Raw genomic sequence first — 15,019 nt, 5'->3', positions numbered from 1 at the left:
GGTCATTTGAAAGTGAAGCGGACGGAGTTCTAGTTGGTCTTTGTGGGTGAAAAGAAAGAAATCGGAACACATCTGTTGTTAGCCATTTATTATATCCATTTTCTCAAGATCCCACTTGGCTTCAAAGCTAAACTCATCCCCATCTCCACTTTCTAACTCTATGATGCTAAGGAAGTCAACCAAACCTCATGGCAAAAGATGGAAAAATTGCCTGGTGTGAGGATTAAACTCACAGTTTTCAGATTATTAAATTCATAGGCCGACCAGATCACTGCAGAGTTAAGCAGCTGGAGTTGGAGTTGTACTTTGTGGATGGAAAAAGAAAATCATTACCCCACAGCTTTAAGCCATTCATTTGGTCCACTTGCCTTCTAAGCTAAACTCATGCCCATCTCTTAAGGAATTCAGCAAAACCTCATGGCTAAAGACAAGAAAATTGCCCAGTTGTGTTTCTCATGGCTAAAGACAAGAAGTCAACCAAACCTCATGGCAAAAGATGGAAAAATTGCCCAAAGTGAGGATCAAACTCACAGTTTTCAGATTATTAAATTCATAGGCCGACCAGATCACTGCAGAGTTAAGCAGCTGGAGTTGGAGTTGTTCTTTGTGGATGAAAAAAGAAAATCCTTACCCCACAGCTTTAAGCCATTCATTTGGTCCACTTGCCTTCTAAGCTAAACTCATGCCCATCTCTTAAGGAAATCAACAAAACCTCATGGCAAAAGCCAAGAAAAATTGCCCCGTGTGAGGATCGAACTCACGACCTTCAGATTATGAGACTGACGCGCTACCTACTGCGCTAACGAGGCAAGTGGCATGGTGGTATGATCCAGTGCCAAGCGGATAATTCAAAAGAATACAAATTTTAGATCACTTTTTTACTTTTTTTTTTCCTCCAACAAAAAAACTGTGGCAGAAGCAGGTCCCATATGGTCTAGCGGTTAGGATTCCTGGTTTTCACCCAGGCGGCCCGGGTTTGACTCGCGGTATGGGAATGTGTTTTTTTTATAAACTTGCAGGCAAGTTCAAAGGAGGGTGAGGTCATTTGAAAGTGAAGCGGACGGAGTTCTAGTTGGTCTTTGTGGGTGAAAAGAAAGAAATCGGAACACATCTGTTGTTAGCCATTTATTATATCCATTTTCTCAAGATCCCACTTGGCTTCAAAGCTAAACTCATCCCCATCTCCACTTTCTAACTCTATGATGCTAAGGAAGTCAACCAAACCTCGTGGCAAAAGATGGAAAAATTGCCTGGTGTGAGGATTAAACTCACAGTTTTCAGATTATTAAATTCATAGGCCGACCAGATCACTGCAGAGTTAAGCAGCTGGAGTTGGAGTTGTACTTTGTGGATGGAAAAAGAAAATCATTACCCCACAGCTTTAAGCCATTCATTTGGTCCACTTGCCTTCTAAGCTAAACTCATGCCCATCTCTTAAGGAATTCAGCAAAACCTCATGGCTAAAGACAAGAAAATTGCCCAGTTTTGTCTCTCATGGCTAAAGACAAGAAGTCAACCAAACCTCATGGCAAAAGATGGAAAAATTACCTTCTAAGCTAAACTCATGCCCATCTCTTAAGGAAATCAACAAAACCTCATGGCTGAAGACAAGAAAATTGCCCAGTTTTGTCTCTCATGGCTAAAGACAAGAAGTCAACCAAACCTCATGGCAAAAGATGGAAAAATTGCCCGGTGTGGGAATCAAACTCACAGTTTTCAGATTATTAAATTCATAGGCCGACCAGATCACTGCAGAGTTAAGCAGCTGGAGTTGGAGTTGTTCTTTGTGGATGAAAAAAGAAAATCATTACCCCACAGCTTTAAGCCATTCATTTGGTCCACTTGCCTTCTAAGCTAAACTCATGCCCATCTCTTAAGGACATCAACCAAACCTCATGGCTAAAGAAAAGAAAAATAGCCCCGTGTGAGGATCGAACTCACGACCTTCAGATTATGAGACTGACGCGCTACCTACTGCGCTAACGAGGCAAGTGGCATGGTGGTATGATCCAGTGCCAAGCGGATAATTCAAAAGAATACAAATTTTAGATCACTTTTTTACTTTTTTTTTTCCTCATACAAAAAAACTGTGGCAGAAGCAGGTCCCATATGGTCTAGCGGTTAGGATTCCTGGTTTTCACCCAGGCGGCCCGGGTTCGACTCCCGGTATGGGAATGTGTTTTTTTTATAAACTTGCAGGCAAGTTCAAAGGAGGGTGAGGTCATTTGAAAGTGAAGCGGACGGAGTTCTAGTTGGTCTTTGTGGGTGAAAAGAAAGAAATCGGAAAACATCTGTTGTTAGCCATTTATTATATCCATTTTCTCAAGATCCCACTTGGCTTCAAAGCTAAACTCATCCCCATCTCCACTTTCTAACTCTATGATGCTAAGGAAGTCAACCAAACCTCGTGGCAAAAGATGGAAAAATTGCCTTGTGTGAGGATTAAACTCACAGTTTTCAGATTATTAAATTCATAGGCCGACCAGATCACTGCAGAGTTAAGCAGCTGAAGTTGGAGTTGTACTTTGTGGATGGAAAAAGAAAATCATTACCCCACAGCTTTAAGCCATTCATTTGGTCCACTTGCCTTCTAAGCTAAACTCATGCCCATCTCTTAAGGAATTCAGCAAAACCTCATGGCTAAAGACAAGAAAATTGCCCAGTTTTGTCTCTCATGGCTAAAGACAAGAAGTCAACCAAACCTCATGGCAAAAGATGGAAAAATTACCTTCTAAGCTAAACTCATGCCCATCTCTTAAGGAAATCAACAAAACCTCATGGCTAAAGACAAGAAAATTGCCCAGTTTTGTCTCTCATGGCTAAAGACAAGAAGTCAACCAAACCTCATGGCAAAAGATGGAAAAATTGCCCGGTGTGGGAATCAAACTCACAGTTTTCGGATTATTAAATTCATAGGCCGACCAGATCACTGCAGAGTTAAGAAGCTGGAGTTGGAGTTGTTCTTTGTGGATGAAAAAAGAAAATCATTACCCCACAGCTTTAAGCCATTCATTTGGTCCACTTGCCTTCTAAGCTAAACTCATGCCCATCTCTTAAGGAAATCAACAAAACCTCATGGCTAAAGCCAAGAAAAATTGCCCCGTGTGAGGATTGAACTCACGACCTTCAGATTATGAGACTGACGCGCTACCTACTGCGCTAACGAGGCAAGTGGCATGGTGGTATGATCCAGTGCCAAGCTGATAATTCAAAAGAATACAAATTTTAGATCACTTTTTTACTTTTTTTTTTTCCTCAAACAAAAAAACAGTGGCAGAAGTAGGTCCCATATGGTCTAGCGGTTAGGATTCCTGGTTTTCACCCAGGCGGCCCGGGTTCGACTCCCGGTATGGGAATGTGTTTTTTTTATAAACTTGCAGGCAAGTTCAAAGGAGGGTGAGGTCATTGGAAAGTGAAGCGGATGGAGTTGTAGTTGGTCTTTGTGGGTGAAAAGAAAGAAATCGGAACACATCTGTTGTTAGCCATTTATTATATCGATTTTGTCAAGATCCCACTTGGGTTCAAAGCTAAACTCATCCCCATCTCCACTTTCTAACTCTATGATGCTAAGGAAGTCAACCAAACCTCATGGCAAAAGATGGAAAAATTGCCTGGTGTGAGGATTAAACTCACAGTTTTCAGATTATTAAATTCATAGGCCGACCAGATCACTGCAGAGTTAAGCAGCTGGAGTTGGAGTTGTACTTTGTGGATGGAAAAAGAAAATCATTACCCCACAGCTTTAAGCCATTCATTTGGTCCACTTGCCTTCTAAGCTAAACTCATGCCCATCTCTTAAGGAATTCAGCAAAACCTTATGGCTAAAGACAAGAAAATTACCTAGTTTTGTCTCTCATGGCTAAAGACAAGAAGTCAACCAAACCTCATGGCAAAAGATGGAAAAATTACCTTCTAAGCTAAACTCATGCCCATCTCTTAAGGAAATCAACAAAACCTCATGGCTAAAGACAAGAAAATTGCCCAGTTTTGTCTCTCATGGCTAAAGACAAGAAGTCAACCAAACCTCATGGCAAAAGATGGAAAAATTGCCCGGTGTGGGAATCAAACTCACAGTTTTCAGATTATTAAATTCATAGGCCGACCAGATCACTGCAGAGTTAAGCAGCTGGAGTTGGAGTTGTTCTTTGTGGATGAAAAAAGAAAATCATTACCCCACAGCTTTAAGCCATTCATTTGGTCCACTTGCCTTCTAAGCTAAACTCATGCCCATCTCTTAAGGAAATCAACAAAACCTCATGGCTAAAGCCAAGAAAAATTGCCCCGTGTGAGGATCGAACTCACGACCTTCAGATTATGAGACTGACGCGCTACCTACTGCGCTAACGAGGCAAGTGGCATGGTGGTTTGATCCAGTGCCAAGCGGATAATTCAAAAGAATACAAATTTTAGATCACTTTTTTACTTTTTTTTTTCCCTCATACAAAAAAACTTTGGCAGAAGCAGGTCCCATATGGTCTAGCGGTTAGGATTCCTGGTTTTCACCCAGGCGGCCCGGGTTCGACTCCCGGTATGGGAATGTGTTTTTTTTATAAACTTGCAGGCAAGTTCAAAGGAGGGTGAGGTCATTTGAAAGTGAAGCGGACGGAGTTCTAGTTGGTCTTTGTGGGTGAAAAGAAAGAAATCGGAACACATCTGTTGTTAGCCATTTATTATATCCATTTTCTCAAGATCCCACTTGGCTTCAAAGCTAAACTCATCCCCATCTCCACTTTCTAACTCTATGATGCTAAGGAAGTCAACCAAACCTCATGGCAAAAGATGGAAAAATTGCCTGGTGTGAGGATTAAACTCACAGTTTTCAGATTATTAAATTCATAGGCCGACCAGATCACTGCAGAGTTAAGCAGCTGGAGTTGGAGTTGTACTTTGTGGATGGAAAAAGAAAATCATTACCCCACAGCTTTAAGCCATTCATTTGGTCCACTTGCCTTCTAAGCTAAACTCATGCCCATCTCTTAAGGAATTCAGCAAAACCTCATGGCTAAAGACAAGAAAATTGCCCAGTTTTGTCTCTCATGGCTAAAGACAAGAAGTCAACCAAACCTCATGTCAAAAGATGGAAAAATTGCCCGGTGTGGGGATCAAACTCACAGTTTTCAGATTATTAAATTCATAGGCCGACCAGATCACTGCAGAGTTAAGCAGCTGGAGTTGGAGTTGTTCTTTGTGGATGAAAAAAGAAAATACTTACCTCACAGCTTTAAGCCATTCATTTGGTCCACTTGCCTTCTAAGCTAAACTCATGCCCATCTCTTAAGGAAATCAACAAAACCTCATGGCTAAAGCCAAGAAAAATTGCCCCCTGTGAGGATCGAACTCACGACCTTCAAATTATGAGACTGACGCGCTACCTACTGCGCTAACGAGGCAAGTTGCATGGTGGTATGATCCAGTGCCAAGCGGATAATTCAAAAGAATACAAATTTTAGATCACTTTTTTACTTTTTTTTTTCCTCAAAAAAAAAAACAGTGGCAGAAGTAGGTCCCATATGGTCTAGCGGTTAGGATTCCTGGTTTTCACCCAGGCGGCCCGGGTTCGACTCCCGGTATGGGAATGTTTGTTTTTTTTATAAACTTGCAGGCAAGTTCAAAGGAGGGTGAGGTCATTTGAAAGTGAAGCGGACAGAGTTCTAGTTGGTCTTTGTGGGTGAAAAGAAAGAAATCGGAACACATCTGTTGTTAGCCATTTATTATATCGATTTTCTCAAGATCCCACTTGGCTTCAAAGCTAAACCCGTCCCCATCTCCACTTTCTAACTCTATGATGCTAAGGAAGTCAACCAAACCTCATGGCAAAAGATGGAAAAATTGCCTGGTGTGAGGATTAAACTCACAGTTTTCAGATTATTAAATTCATAGGCCGACCAGATCACTGCAGAGTTAAGCAGCTGGAGTTGGAGTTGTACTTTGTGGATGGAAAAAGAAAATCATTACCCCACAGCTTTAAGCCATTCATTTGGTCCACTTGCCTTCTAAGCTAAACTCATGCCCATCTCTTAAGGAATTCAGCAAAACCTCATGGCTAAAGACAAGAAAATTGCCCAGTTGTGTCTCTCATGGCTAAAGACAAGAAGTCAACCAAACCTCATGGCAAAAGATGGAAAAATTGCCCGGTGTGGGAATCAAACTCACAGTTTTCAGATTATTAAATTCATAGGCCGACCAGATCACTGCAGAGTTAAGCAGCTGGAGTTGGAGTTGTTCTTTGTGGATGAAAAAAGAAAATCATTACCCCACAGCTTTAAGCCATTCATTTGGTCCACTTGCCTTCTAAGCTAAACTCATGCCCATCTCTTAAGGACATCAACAAAACCTCATGGCTAAAGCCAAGAAAAATTGCCCCGTGTGAGGATCGAACTCACGACCTTCAGATTATGAGACTGACGCGCTACCTACTACGCTAACGAGGCAAGTGGCATGGTGGTATGATCCAGTGCCAAGCGGATAATTCAAAAGAATACAAATTTTAGATCACTTTTTTACTTTTTTTTTTTTCCTCCAACAAAAAAACTGTGGCAGAAGCAGGTCCCATATGGTCTAGCGGTTAGGATTCCTGGTTTTCACCCAGGCGGCCCGGGTTCGACTCCCGGTATGGGAATGTGTTTTTTTTATAAACTTGCAGGCAAGTTCAAAGGAGGGTGAGGTCATTTGAAAGTGAAGCGGACGGAGTTCTAGTTGGTCTTTGTGGGTGAAAAGAAAGAAATCGGAACACATCTGTTGTTAGCCATTTATTATATCCATTTTCTCAAGATCCCACTTGGCTTCAAAGCTAAACTCATCCCCTTCTCCACTTTCTAACTCTATGATGCTAAGGAAGTCAACCAAACCTCATGGCAAAAGATGGAAAAATTGCCTGGTGTGAGGATTAAACTCACAGTTTTCAGATTATTAAATTCATAGGCCGACCAGATCACTGCAGAGTTAAGCAGCTGAAGTTGGAGTTGTACTTTGTGGATGGAAAAAGAAAATCATTACCCCACAGCTTTAAGCCATTCATTTGGTCCACTTGCCTTCTAAGCTAAACTCATGCCCATCTCTTAAGGAATTCAGCAAAACCTCATGGCTAAAGACAAGAAAATTGCCCAGTTTTGTCTCTCATGGCTAAAGACAAGAAGTCAACCAAACCTCATGGCAAAAGATGGAAAAATTACCTTCTAAGCTAAACTCATGCCCATCTCTTAAGGAAATCAACAAAACCTCATGGCTAAAGACAAGAAAATTGCCCAGTTTTGTCTCTCATGGCTAAAGACAAGAAGTCAACCAAACCTCATGGCAAAAGATGGAAAAATTGCCCGGTGTGGGAATCAAACTCACAGTTTTCAGATTATTAAATTCATAGGCCGACCAGATCACTGCAGAGTTAAGCAGCTGGAGTTGGAGTTGTTCTTTGTGGATGAAAAAAGAAAATCCTTACCCCACAGCTTTAAGCCATTCATTTGGTCCACTTGCCTTCTAAGCTAAACTCATGCCCATCTCTTAAGGAAATCAACCAAACCTCATGGCTAAAGCCAAGAAAAATAGCCCCGTGTGAGGATCGAACTCACGACCTTCAGATTATGAGACTGACGCGCTACCTACTGCGCTAACGAGGCAAGTGGCATGGTGGTATGATCCAGTGCCAAGCGGATAATTCAAAAGAATACAAATTTTAGATCACTTTTTTACTTTTTTTTTTCCTCATACAAAAAAACTGTGGCAGAAGCAGGTCCCATATGGTCTAGCGGTTAGGATTCCTGGTTTTCACCCAGGCGGCCCGGGTTCGACTCCCGGTATGGGAATGTGTTTTTTTTATAAACTTGCAGGCAAGTTCAAAGGAGGGTGAGGTCATTTGAAAGTGAAGCGGACGGAGTTCTAGTTGGTCTTTGTGGGTGAAAAGAAAGAAATCGGAAAACATCTGTTGTTAGCCATTTATTATATCCATTTTCTCAAGATCCAACTTGGCTTCAAAGCTAAACTCATCCCCATCTCCACTTTCTAACTCTATGATGCTAAGGAAGTCAACCAAACCTCGTGGCAAAAGATGGAAAAATTGCCTTGTGTGAGGATTAAACTCACAGTTTTCAGATTATTAAATTCATAGGCCGACCAGATCACTGCAGAGTTAAGCAGCTGAAATTGGAGTTGTACTTTGTGGATGGAAAAAGAAAATCATTACCCCACAGCTTTAAGCCATTCATTTGGTCCACTTGCCTTCTAAGCTAAACTCATGCCCATCTCTTAAGGAATTCAGCAAAACCTCATGGCTAAAGACAAGAAAATTGCCCAGTTTTGTCTCTCATGGCTAAAGACAAGAAGTCAACCAAACCTCATGGCAAAAGATGGAAAAATTACCTTCTAAGCTAAACTCATGCCCATCTCTTAAGGAAATCAACAAAACCTCATGGCTAAAGACAAGAAAATTGCCCAGTTTTGTCTCTCATGGCTAAAGACAAGAAGTCAACCAAACCTCATGGCAAAAGATGGAAAAATTGCCCGGTGTGGGAATCAAACTCACAGTTTTCGGATTATTAAATTCATAGGCCGACCAGATCACTGTGAGGATCGAACTCACGACCTTCAAATTATGAGACTGACGCGCTACCTACTGCGCTAACGAGGCAAGTTGCATGGTGGTATGATCCAGTGCCAAGCGGATAATTCAAAAGAATACAAATTTTAGATCACTTTTTTACTTTTTTTTTTCCTCAAAAAAAAAAACAGTGGCAGAAGTAGGTCCCATATGGTCTAGCGGTTAGGATTCCTGGTTTTCACCCAGGCGGCCCGCGTTCGACTCCCGGTATGGGAATGTTTGTTTTTTTTATAAACTTGCAGGCAAGTTCAAAGGAGGGTGAGGTCATTTGAAAGTGAAGCGGACGGAGTTCTAGTTGGTCTTTGTGGGTGAAAAGAAAGAAATCGGAACACATCTGTTGTTAGCCATTTATTATATCGATTTTCTCAAGATCCCACTTGGCTTCAAAGCTAAACCCGTCCCCATCTCCACTTTCTAACTCTATGATGCTAAGGAAGTCAACCAAACCTCATGGCAAAAGATGGAAAAATTGCCTGGTGTGAGGATTAAACTCACAGTTTTCAGATTATTAAATTCATAGGCCGACCAGATCACTGCAGAGTTAAGCAGCTGGAGTTGGAGTTGTACTTTGTGGATGGAAAAAGAAAATCATTACCCCACAGCTTTAAGCCATTCATTTGGTCCACTTGCCTTCTAAGCTAAACTCATGCCCATCTCTTAAGGAATTCAGCAAAACCTCATGGCTAAAGACAAGAAAATTGCCCAGTTGTGTCTCTCATGGCTAAAGACAAGAAGTCAACCAAACCTCATGGCAAAAGATGGAAAAATTGCCCGGTGTGGGAATCAAACTCACAGTTTTCAGATTATTAAATTCATAGGCCGACCAGATCACTGCAGAGTTAAGCAGCTGGAGTTGGAGTTGTTCTTTGTGGATGAAAAAAGAAAATCATTACCCCACAGCTTTAAGCCATTCATTTGGTCCACTTGCCTTCTAAGCTAAACTCATGCCCATCTCTTAAGGACATCAACAAAACCTCATGGCTAAAGCCAAGAAAAATTGCCCCGTGTGAGGATCGAACTCACGACCTTCAGATTATGAGACTGACGCGCTACCTACTACGCTAACGAGGCAAGTGGCATGGTGGTATGATCCAGTGCCAAGCGGATAATTCAAAAGAATACAAATTTTAGATCACTTTTTTACTTTTTTTTTTTTCCTCCAACAAAAAAACTGTGGCAGAAGCAGGTCCCATATGGTCTAGCGGTTAGGATTCCTGGTTTTCACCCAGGCGGCCCGGGTTCGACTCCCGGTATGGGAATGTGTTTTTTTTATAAACTTGCAGGCAAGTTCAAAGGAGGGTGAGGTCATTTGAAAGTGAAGCGGACGGAGTTCTAGTTGGTCTTTGTGGGTGAAAAGAAAGAAATCGGAACACATCTGTTGTTAGCCATTTATTATATCCATTTTCTCAAGATCCCACTTGGCTTCAAAGCTAAACTCATCCCCATCTCCACTTTCTAACTCTATGATGCTAAGGAAGTCAACCAAACCTCATGGCAAAAGATGGAAAAATTGCCTGGTGTGAGGATTAAACTCACAGTTTTCAGATTATTAAATTCATAGGCCGACCAGATCACTGCAGAGTTAAGCAGCTGAAGTTGGAGTTGTACTTTGTGGATGGAAAAAGAAAATCATTACCCCACAGCTTTAAGCCATTCATTTGGTCCACTTGCCTTCTAAGCTAAACTCATGCCCATCTCTTAAGGAATTCAGCAAAACCTCATGGCTAAAGACAAGAAAATTGCCCAGTTTTGTCTCTCATGGCTAAAGACAAGAAGTCAACCAAACCTCATGGCAAAAGATGGAAAAATTACCTTCTAAGCTAAACTCATGCCCATCTCTTAAGGAAATCAACAAAACCTCATGGCTAAAGACAAGAAAATTGCCCAGTTTTGTCTCTCATGGCTAAAGACAAGAAGTCAACCAAACCTCATGGCAAAAGATGGAAAAATTGCCCGGTGTGGGAATCAAACTCACAGTTTTCAGATTATTAAATTCATAGGCCGACCAGATCACTGCAGAGTTAAGCAGCTGGAGTTGGAGTTGTTCTTTGTGGATGAAAAAAGAAAATCCTTACCCCACAGCTTTAAGCCATTCATTTGGTCCACTTGCCTTCTAAGCTAAACTCATGCCCATCTCTTAAGGAAATCAACCAAACCTCATGGCTAAAGCCAAGAAAAATAGCCCCGTGTGAGGATCGAACTCACGACCTTCAGATTATGAGACTGACGCGCTACCTACTGCGCTAACGAGGCAAGTGGCATGGTGGTATGATCCAGTGCCAAGCGGATAATTCAAAAGAATACAAATTTTAGATCACTTTTTTACTTTTTTTTTTCCTCATACAAAAAAACTGTGGCAGAAGCAGGTCCCATATGGTCTAGCGGTTAGGATTCCTGGTTTTCACCCAGGCGGCCCGGGTTCGACTCCCGGTATGGGAATGTGTTTTTTTTATAAACTTGCAGGCAAGTTCAAAGGAGGGTGAGGTCATTTGAAAGTGAAGCGGACGGAGTTCTAGTTGGTCTTTGTGGGTGAAAAGAAAGAAATCGGAACACATCTGTTGTTAGCCATTTATTATATCCATTTTCTCAAGATCCCACTTGGCTTCAAAGCTAAACTCATCCCCTTCTCCACTTTCTAACTCTATGATGCTAAGGAAGTCAACCAAACCTCATGGCAAAAGATGGAAAAATTGCCTGGTGTGAGGATTAAACTCACAGTTTTCAGATTATTAAATTCATAGGCCGACCAGATCACTGCAGAGTTAAGCAGCTGAAGTTGGAGTTGTACTTTGTGGATGGAAAAAGAAAATCATTACCCCACAGCTTTAAGCCATTCATTTGGTCCACTTGCCTTCTAAGCTAAACTCATGCCCATCTCTTAAGGAATTCAGCAAAACCTCATGGCTAAAGACAAGAAAATTGCCCAGTTTTGTCTCTCATGGCTAAAGACAAGAAGTCAACCAAACCTCATGGCAAAAGATGGAAAAATTACCTTCTAAGCTAAACTCATGCCCATCTCTTAAGGAAATCAACAAAACCTCATGGCTAAAGACAAGAAAATTGCCCAGTTTTGTCTCTCATGGCTAAAGACAAGAAGTCAACCAAACCTCATGGCAAAAGATGGAAAAATTGCCCGGTGTGGGAATCAAACTCACAGTTTTCAGATTATTAAATTCATAGGCCGACCAGATCACTGCAGAGTTAAGCAGCTGGAGTTGGAGTTGTTCTTTGTGGATGAAAAAAGAAAATCCTTACCCCACAGCTTTAAGCCATTCATTTGGTCCACTTGCCTTCTAAGCTAAACTCATGCCCATCTCTTAAGGAAATCAACCAAACCTCATGGCTAAAGCCAAGAAAAATAGCCCCGTGTGAGGATCGAACTCACGACCTTCAGATTATGAGACTGACGCGCTACCTACTGCGCTAACGAGGCAAGTGGCATGGTGGTATGATCCAGTGCCAAGCGGATAATTCAAAAGAATACAAATTTTAGATCACTTTTTTACTTTTTTTTTTCCTCATACAAAAAAACTGTGGCAGAAGCAGGTCCCATATGGTCTAGCGGTTAGGATTCCTGGTTTTCACCCAGGCGGCCCGGGTTCGACTCCCGGTATGGGAATGTGTTTTTTTTATAAACTTGCAGGCAAGTTCAAAGGAGGGTGAGGTCATTTGAAAGTGAAGCGGACGGAGTTCTAGTTGGTCTTTGTGGGTGAAAAGAAAGAAATCGGAAAACATCTGTTGTTAGCCATTTATTATATCCATTTTCTCAAGATCCAACTTGGCTTCAAAGCTAAACTCATCCCCATCTCCACTTTCTAACTCTATGATGCTAAGGAAGTCAACCAAACCTCGTGGCAAAAGATGGAAAAATTGCCTTGTGTGAGGATTAAACTCACAGTTTTCAGATTATTAAATTCATAGGCCGACCAGATCACTGCAGAGTTAAGCAGCTGAAATTGGAGTTGTACTTTGTGGATGGAAAAAGAAAATCATTACCCCACAGCTTTAAGCCATTCATTTGGTCCACTTGCCTTCTAAGCTAAACTCATGCCCATCTCTTAAGGAATTCAGCAAAACCTCATGGCTAAAGACAAGAAAATTGCCCAGTTTTGTCTCTCATGGCTAAAGACAAGAAGTCAACCAAACCTCATGGCAAAAGATGGAAAAATTACCTTCTAAGCTAAACTCATGCCCATCTCTTAAGGAAATCAACAAAACCTCATGGCTAAAGACAAGAAAATTGCCCAGTTTTGTCTCTCATGGCTAAAGACAAGAAGTCAACCAAACCTCATGGCAAAAGATGGAAAAATTGCCCGGTGTGGGAATCAAACTCACAGTTTTCGGATTATTAAATTCATAGGCCGACCAGATCACTGTGAGGATCGAACTCACGACCTTCAAATTATGAGACTGACGCGCTACCTACTGCGCTAACGAGGCAAGTTGCATGGTGGTATGATCCAGTGCCAAGCGGATAATTCAAAAGAATACAAATTTTAGATCACTTTTTTACTTTTTTTTTTCCTCAAAAAAAAAAACAGTGGCAGAAGTAGGTCCCATATGGTCTAGCGGTTAGGATTCCTGGTTTTCACCCAGGCGGCCCGCGTTCGACTCCCGGTATGGGAATGTTTGTTTTTTTTATAAACTTGCAGGCAAGTTCAAAGGAGGGTGAGGTCATTTGAAAGTGAAGCGGACGGAGTTCTAGTTGGTCTTTGTGGGTGAAAAGAAAGAAATCGGAACACATCTGTTGTTAGCCATTTATTATATCGATTTTCTCAAGATCCCACTTGGCTTCAAAGCTAAACCCGTCCCCATCTCCACTTTCTAACTCTATGATGCTAAGGAAGTCAACCAAACCTCATGGCAAAAGATGGAAAAATTGCCTGGTGTGAGGATTAAACTCACAGTTTTCAGATTATTAAATTCATAGGCCGACCAGATCACTGCAGAGTTAAGCAGCTGGAGTTGGAGTTGTACTTTGTGGATGGAAAAAGAAAATCATTACCCCACAGCTTTAAGCCATTCATTTGGTCCACTTGCCTTCTAAGCTAAACTCATGCCCATCTCTTAAGGAATTCAGCAAAACCTCATGGCTAAAGACAAGAAAATTGCCCAGTTGTGTCTCTCATGGCTAAAGACAAGAAGTCAACCAAACCTCATGGCAAAAGATGGAAAAATTGCCCGGTGTGGGAATCAAACTCACAGTTTTCAGATTATTAAATTCATAGGCCGACCAGATCACTGCAGAGTTAAGCAGCTGGAGTTGGAGTTGTTCTTTGTGGATGAAAAAAGAAAATCATTACCCCACAGCTTTAAGCCATTCATTTGGTCCACTTGCCTTCTAAGCTAAACTCATGCCCATCTCTTAAGGACATCAACAAAACCTCATGGCTAAAGCCAAGAAAAATTGCCCCGTGTGAGGATCGAACTCACGACCTTCAGATTATGAGACTGACGCGCTACCTACTACGCTAACGAGGCAAGTGGCATGGTGGTATGATCCAGTGCCAAGCGGATAATTCAAAAGAATACAAATTTTAGATCACTTTTTTACTTTTTTTTTTTTCCTCCAACAAAAAAACTGTGGCAGAAGCAGGTCCCATATGGTCTAGCGGTTAGGATTCCTGGTTTTCACCCAGGCGGCCCGGGTTCGACTCCCGGTATGGGAATGTGTTTTTTTTATAAACTTGCAGGCAAGTTCAAAGGAGGGTGAGGTCATTTGAAAGTGAAGCGGACGGAGTTCTAGTTGGTCTTTGTGGGTGAAAAGAAAGAAATCGGAACACATCTGTTGTTAGCCATTTATTATATCCATTTTCTCAAGATCCCACTTGGCTTCAAAGCTAAACTCATCCCCATCTCCACTTTCTAACTCTATGATGCTAAGGAAGTCAACCAAACCTCATGGCAAAAGATGGAAAAATTACCTTCTAAGCTAAACTCATGCCCATCTCTTAAGGAAATCAACAAAACCTCATGGCTAAAGACAAGAAAATTGCCCAGTTTTGTCTCTCATGGCTAAAGACAAGAAGTCAACCAAACCTCATGGCAAAAGATGGAAAAATTGCCCGGTGTGGGAATCAAACTCACAGTTTTCAGATTATTAAATTCATAGGCCGACCAGATCACTGCAGAGTTAAGCAGCTGGAGTTGGAGTTGTTCTTTGTGGATGAAAAAAGAAAATCCTTACCCCACAGCTTTAAGCCATTCATTTGGTCCACTTGCCTTCTAAGCTAAACTCATGCCCATCTCTTAAGGAAATCAACCAAACCTCATGGCTAAAGCCAAGAAAAATAGCCCCGTGTGAGGATCGAACTCACGACCTTCAGATTATGAGACTGACGCGCTACCTACTGCGCTAACGAGGCAAGTGGCATGGTGGTATGATCCAGTGCCAAGCGGATAATTCAAAAGAATACAAATTTTAGATCA

At 41.6% G+C, this 15,019-nt stretch overlaps 23 non-coding genes across 23 annotated transcripts; 12 read left to right on the top strand and 11 right to left on the bottom strand.

Annotated features, from left to right (window-relative positions):
- Nucleotides 1–736: 736 nt before the first annotated feature.
- On the bottom strand, nt 737–809 carry TRNAM-CAU (transfer RNA methionine (anticodon CAU)). The gene has a single exon. It is a non-coding gene; the product is annotated as a tRNA-Met (tRNA).
- A 1,107-nt stretch (nt 810–1,916) lies between these two features.
- TRNAM-CAU (transfer RNA methionine (anticodon CAU)) lies at nt 1,917–1,989 on the bottom strand. Its single transcript has one exon. It is a non-coding gene; the product is annotated as a tRNA-Met (tRNA).
- A 114-nt stretch (nt 1,990–2,103) lies between these two features.
- Nucleotides 2,104–2,175, top strand: TRNAE-UUC (transfer RNA glutamic acid (anticodon UUC)). The gene has a single exon. It is a non-coding gene; the product is annotated as a tRNA-Glu (tRNA).
- A 921-nt stretch (nt 2,176–3,096) lies between these two features.
- TRNAM-CAU (transfer RNA methionine (anticodon CAU)) lies at nt 3,097–3,169 on the bottom strand. The gene has a single exon. It is a non-coding gene; the product is annotated as a tRNA-Met (tRNA).
- Nucleotides 3,170–3,284: 115 nt separating this feature from the next.
- TRNAE-UUC (transfer RNA glutamic acid (anticodon UUC)) lies at nt 3,285–3,356 on the top strand. Its single transcript has one exon. It is a non-coding gene; the product is annotated as a tRNA-Glu (tRNA).
- Nucleotides 3,357–4,277: 921 nt separating this feature from the next.
- TRNAM-CAU (transfer RNA methionine (anticodon CAU)) lies at nt 4,278–4,350 on the bottom strand. Its single transcript has one exon. It is a non-coding gene; the product is annotated as a tRNA-Met (tRNA).
- A 115-nt stretch (nt 4,351–4,465) lies between these two features.
- On the top strand, nt 4,466–4,537 carry TRNAE-UUC (transfer RNA glutamic acid (anticodon UUC)). The gene has a single exon. It is a non-coding gene; the product is annotated as a tRNA-Glu (tRNA).
- A 967-nt stretch (nt 4,538–5,504) lies between these two features.
- On the top strand, nt 5,505–5,576 carry TRNAE-UUC (transfer RNA glutamic acid (anticodon UUC)). Its single transcript has one exon. It is a non-coding gene; the product is annotated as a tRNA-Glu (tRNA).
- A 782-nt stretch (nt 5,577–6,358) lies between these two features.
- Nucleotides 6,359–6,431, bottom strand: TRNAM-CAU (transfer RNA methionine (anticodon CAU)). Its single transcript has one exon. It is a non-coding gene; the product is annotated as a tRNA-Met (tRNA).
- Nucleotides 6,432–6,547: 116 nt separating this feature from the next.
- Nucleotides 6,548–6,619, top strand: TRNAE-UUC (transfer RNA glutamic acid (anticodon UUC)). The gene has a single exon. It is a non-coding gene; the product is annotated as a tRNA-Glu (tRNA).
- A 921-nt stretch (nt 6,620–7,540) lies between these two features.
- On the bottom strand, nt 7,541–7,613 carry TRNAM-CAU (transfer RNA methionine (anticodon CAU)). The gene has a single exon. It is a non-coding gene; the product is annotated as a tRNA-Met (tRNA).
- Nucleotides 7,614–7,727: 114 nt separating this feature from the next.
- On the top strand, nt 7,728–7,799 carry TRNAE-UUC (transfer RNA glutamic acid (anticodon UUC)). Its single transcript has one exon. It is a non-coding gene; the product is annotated as a tRNA-Glu (tRNA).
- A 935-nt stretch (nt 7,800–8,734) lies between these two features.
- TRNAE-UUC (transfer RNA glutamic acid (anticodon UUC)) lies at nt 8,735–8,806 on the top strand. Its single transcript has one exon. It is a non-coding gene; the product is annotated as a tRNA-Glu (tRNA).
- A 782-nt stretch (nt 8,807–9,588) lies between these two features.
- Nucleotides 9,589–9,661, bottom strand: TRNAM-CAU (transfer RNA methionine (anticodon CAU)). Its single transcript has one exon. It is a non-coding gene; the product is annotated as a tRNA-Met (tRNA).
- Nucleotides 9,662–9,777: 116 nt separating this feature from the next.
- TRNAE-UUC (transfer RNA glutamic acid (anticodon UUC)) lies at nt 9,778–9,849 on the top strand. Its single transcript has one exon. It is a non-coding gene; the product is annotated as a tRNA-Glu (tRNA).
- Nucleotides 9,850–10,770: 921 nt separating this feature from the next.
- Nucleotides 10,771–10,843, bottom strand: TRNAM-CAU (transfer RNA methionine (anticodon CAU)). Its single transcript has one exon. It is a non-coding gene; the product is annotated as a tRNA-Met (tRNA).
- Nucleotides 10,844–10,957: 114 nt separating this feature from the next.
- On the top strand, nt 10,958–11,029 carry TRNAE-UUC (transfer RNA glutamic acid (anticodon UUC)). Its single transcript has one exon. It is a non-coding gene; the product is annotated as a tRNA-Glu (tRNA).
- Nucleotides 11,030–11,950: 921 nt separating this feature from the next.
- TRNAM-CAU (transfer RNA methionine (anticodon CAU)) lies at nt 11,951–12,023 on the bottom strand. Its single transcript has one exon. It is a non-coding gene; the product is annotated as a tRNA-Met (tRNA).
- A 114-nt stretch (nt 12,024–12,137) lies between these two features.
- TRNAE-UUC (transfer RNA glutamic acid (anticodon UUC)) lies at nt 12,138–12,209 on the top strand. Its single transcript has one exon. It is a non-coding gene; the product is annotated as a tRNA-Glu (tRNA).
- A 935-nt stretch (nt 12,210–13,144) lies between these two features.
- TRNAE-UUC (transfer RNA glutamic acid (anticodon UUC)) lies at nt 13,145–13,216 on the top strand. Its single transcript has one exon. It is a non-coding gene; the product is annotated as a tRNA-Glu (tRNA).
- Nucleotides 13,217–13,998: 782 nt separating this feature from the next.
- On the bottom strand, nt 13,999–14,071 carry TRNAM-CAU (transfer RNA methionine (anticodon CAU)). The gene has a single exon. It is a non-coding gene; the product is annotated as a tRNA-Met (tRNA).
- A 116-nt stretch (nt 14,072–14,187) lies between these two features.
- On the top strand, nt 14,188–14,259 carry TRNAE-UUC (transfer RNA glutamic acid (anticodon UUC)). The gene has a single exon. It is a non-coding gene; the product is annotated as a tRNA-Glu (tRNA).
- A 623-nt stretch (nt 14,260–14,882) lies between these two features.
- TRNAM-CAU (transfer RNA methionine (anticodon CAU)) lies at nt 14,883–14,955 on the bottom strand. Its single transcript has one exon. It is a non-coding gene; the product is annotated as a tRNA-Met (tRNA).
- Between the last annotated feature and the right edge of the window lie 64 nt (nt 14,956–15,019).

This window comes from Hyla sarda, chromosome 4 (genome assembly GCF_029499605.1).
Source record: "Hyla sarda isolate aHylSar1 chromosome 4, aHylSar1.hap1, whole genome shotgun sequence".
NCBI lineage: Eukaryota > Metazoa > Chordata > Amphibia > Anura > Hylidae > Hyla > Hyla sarda.
This window is presented reverse-complemented; position numbering and strand designations above follow the sequence as displayed.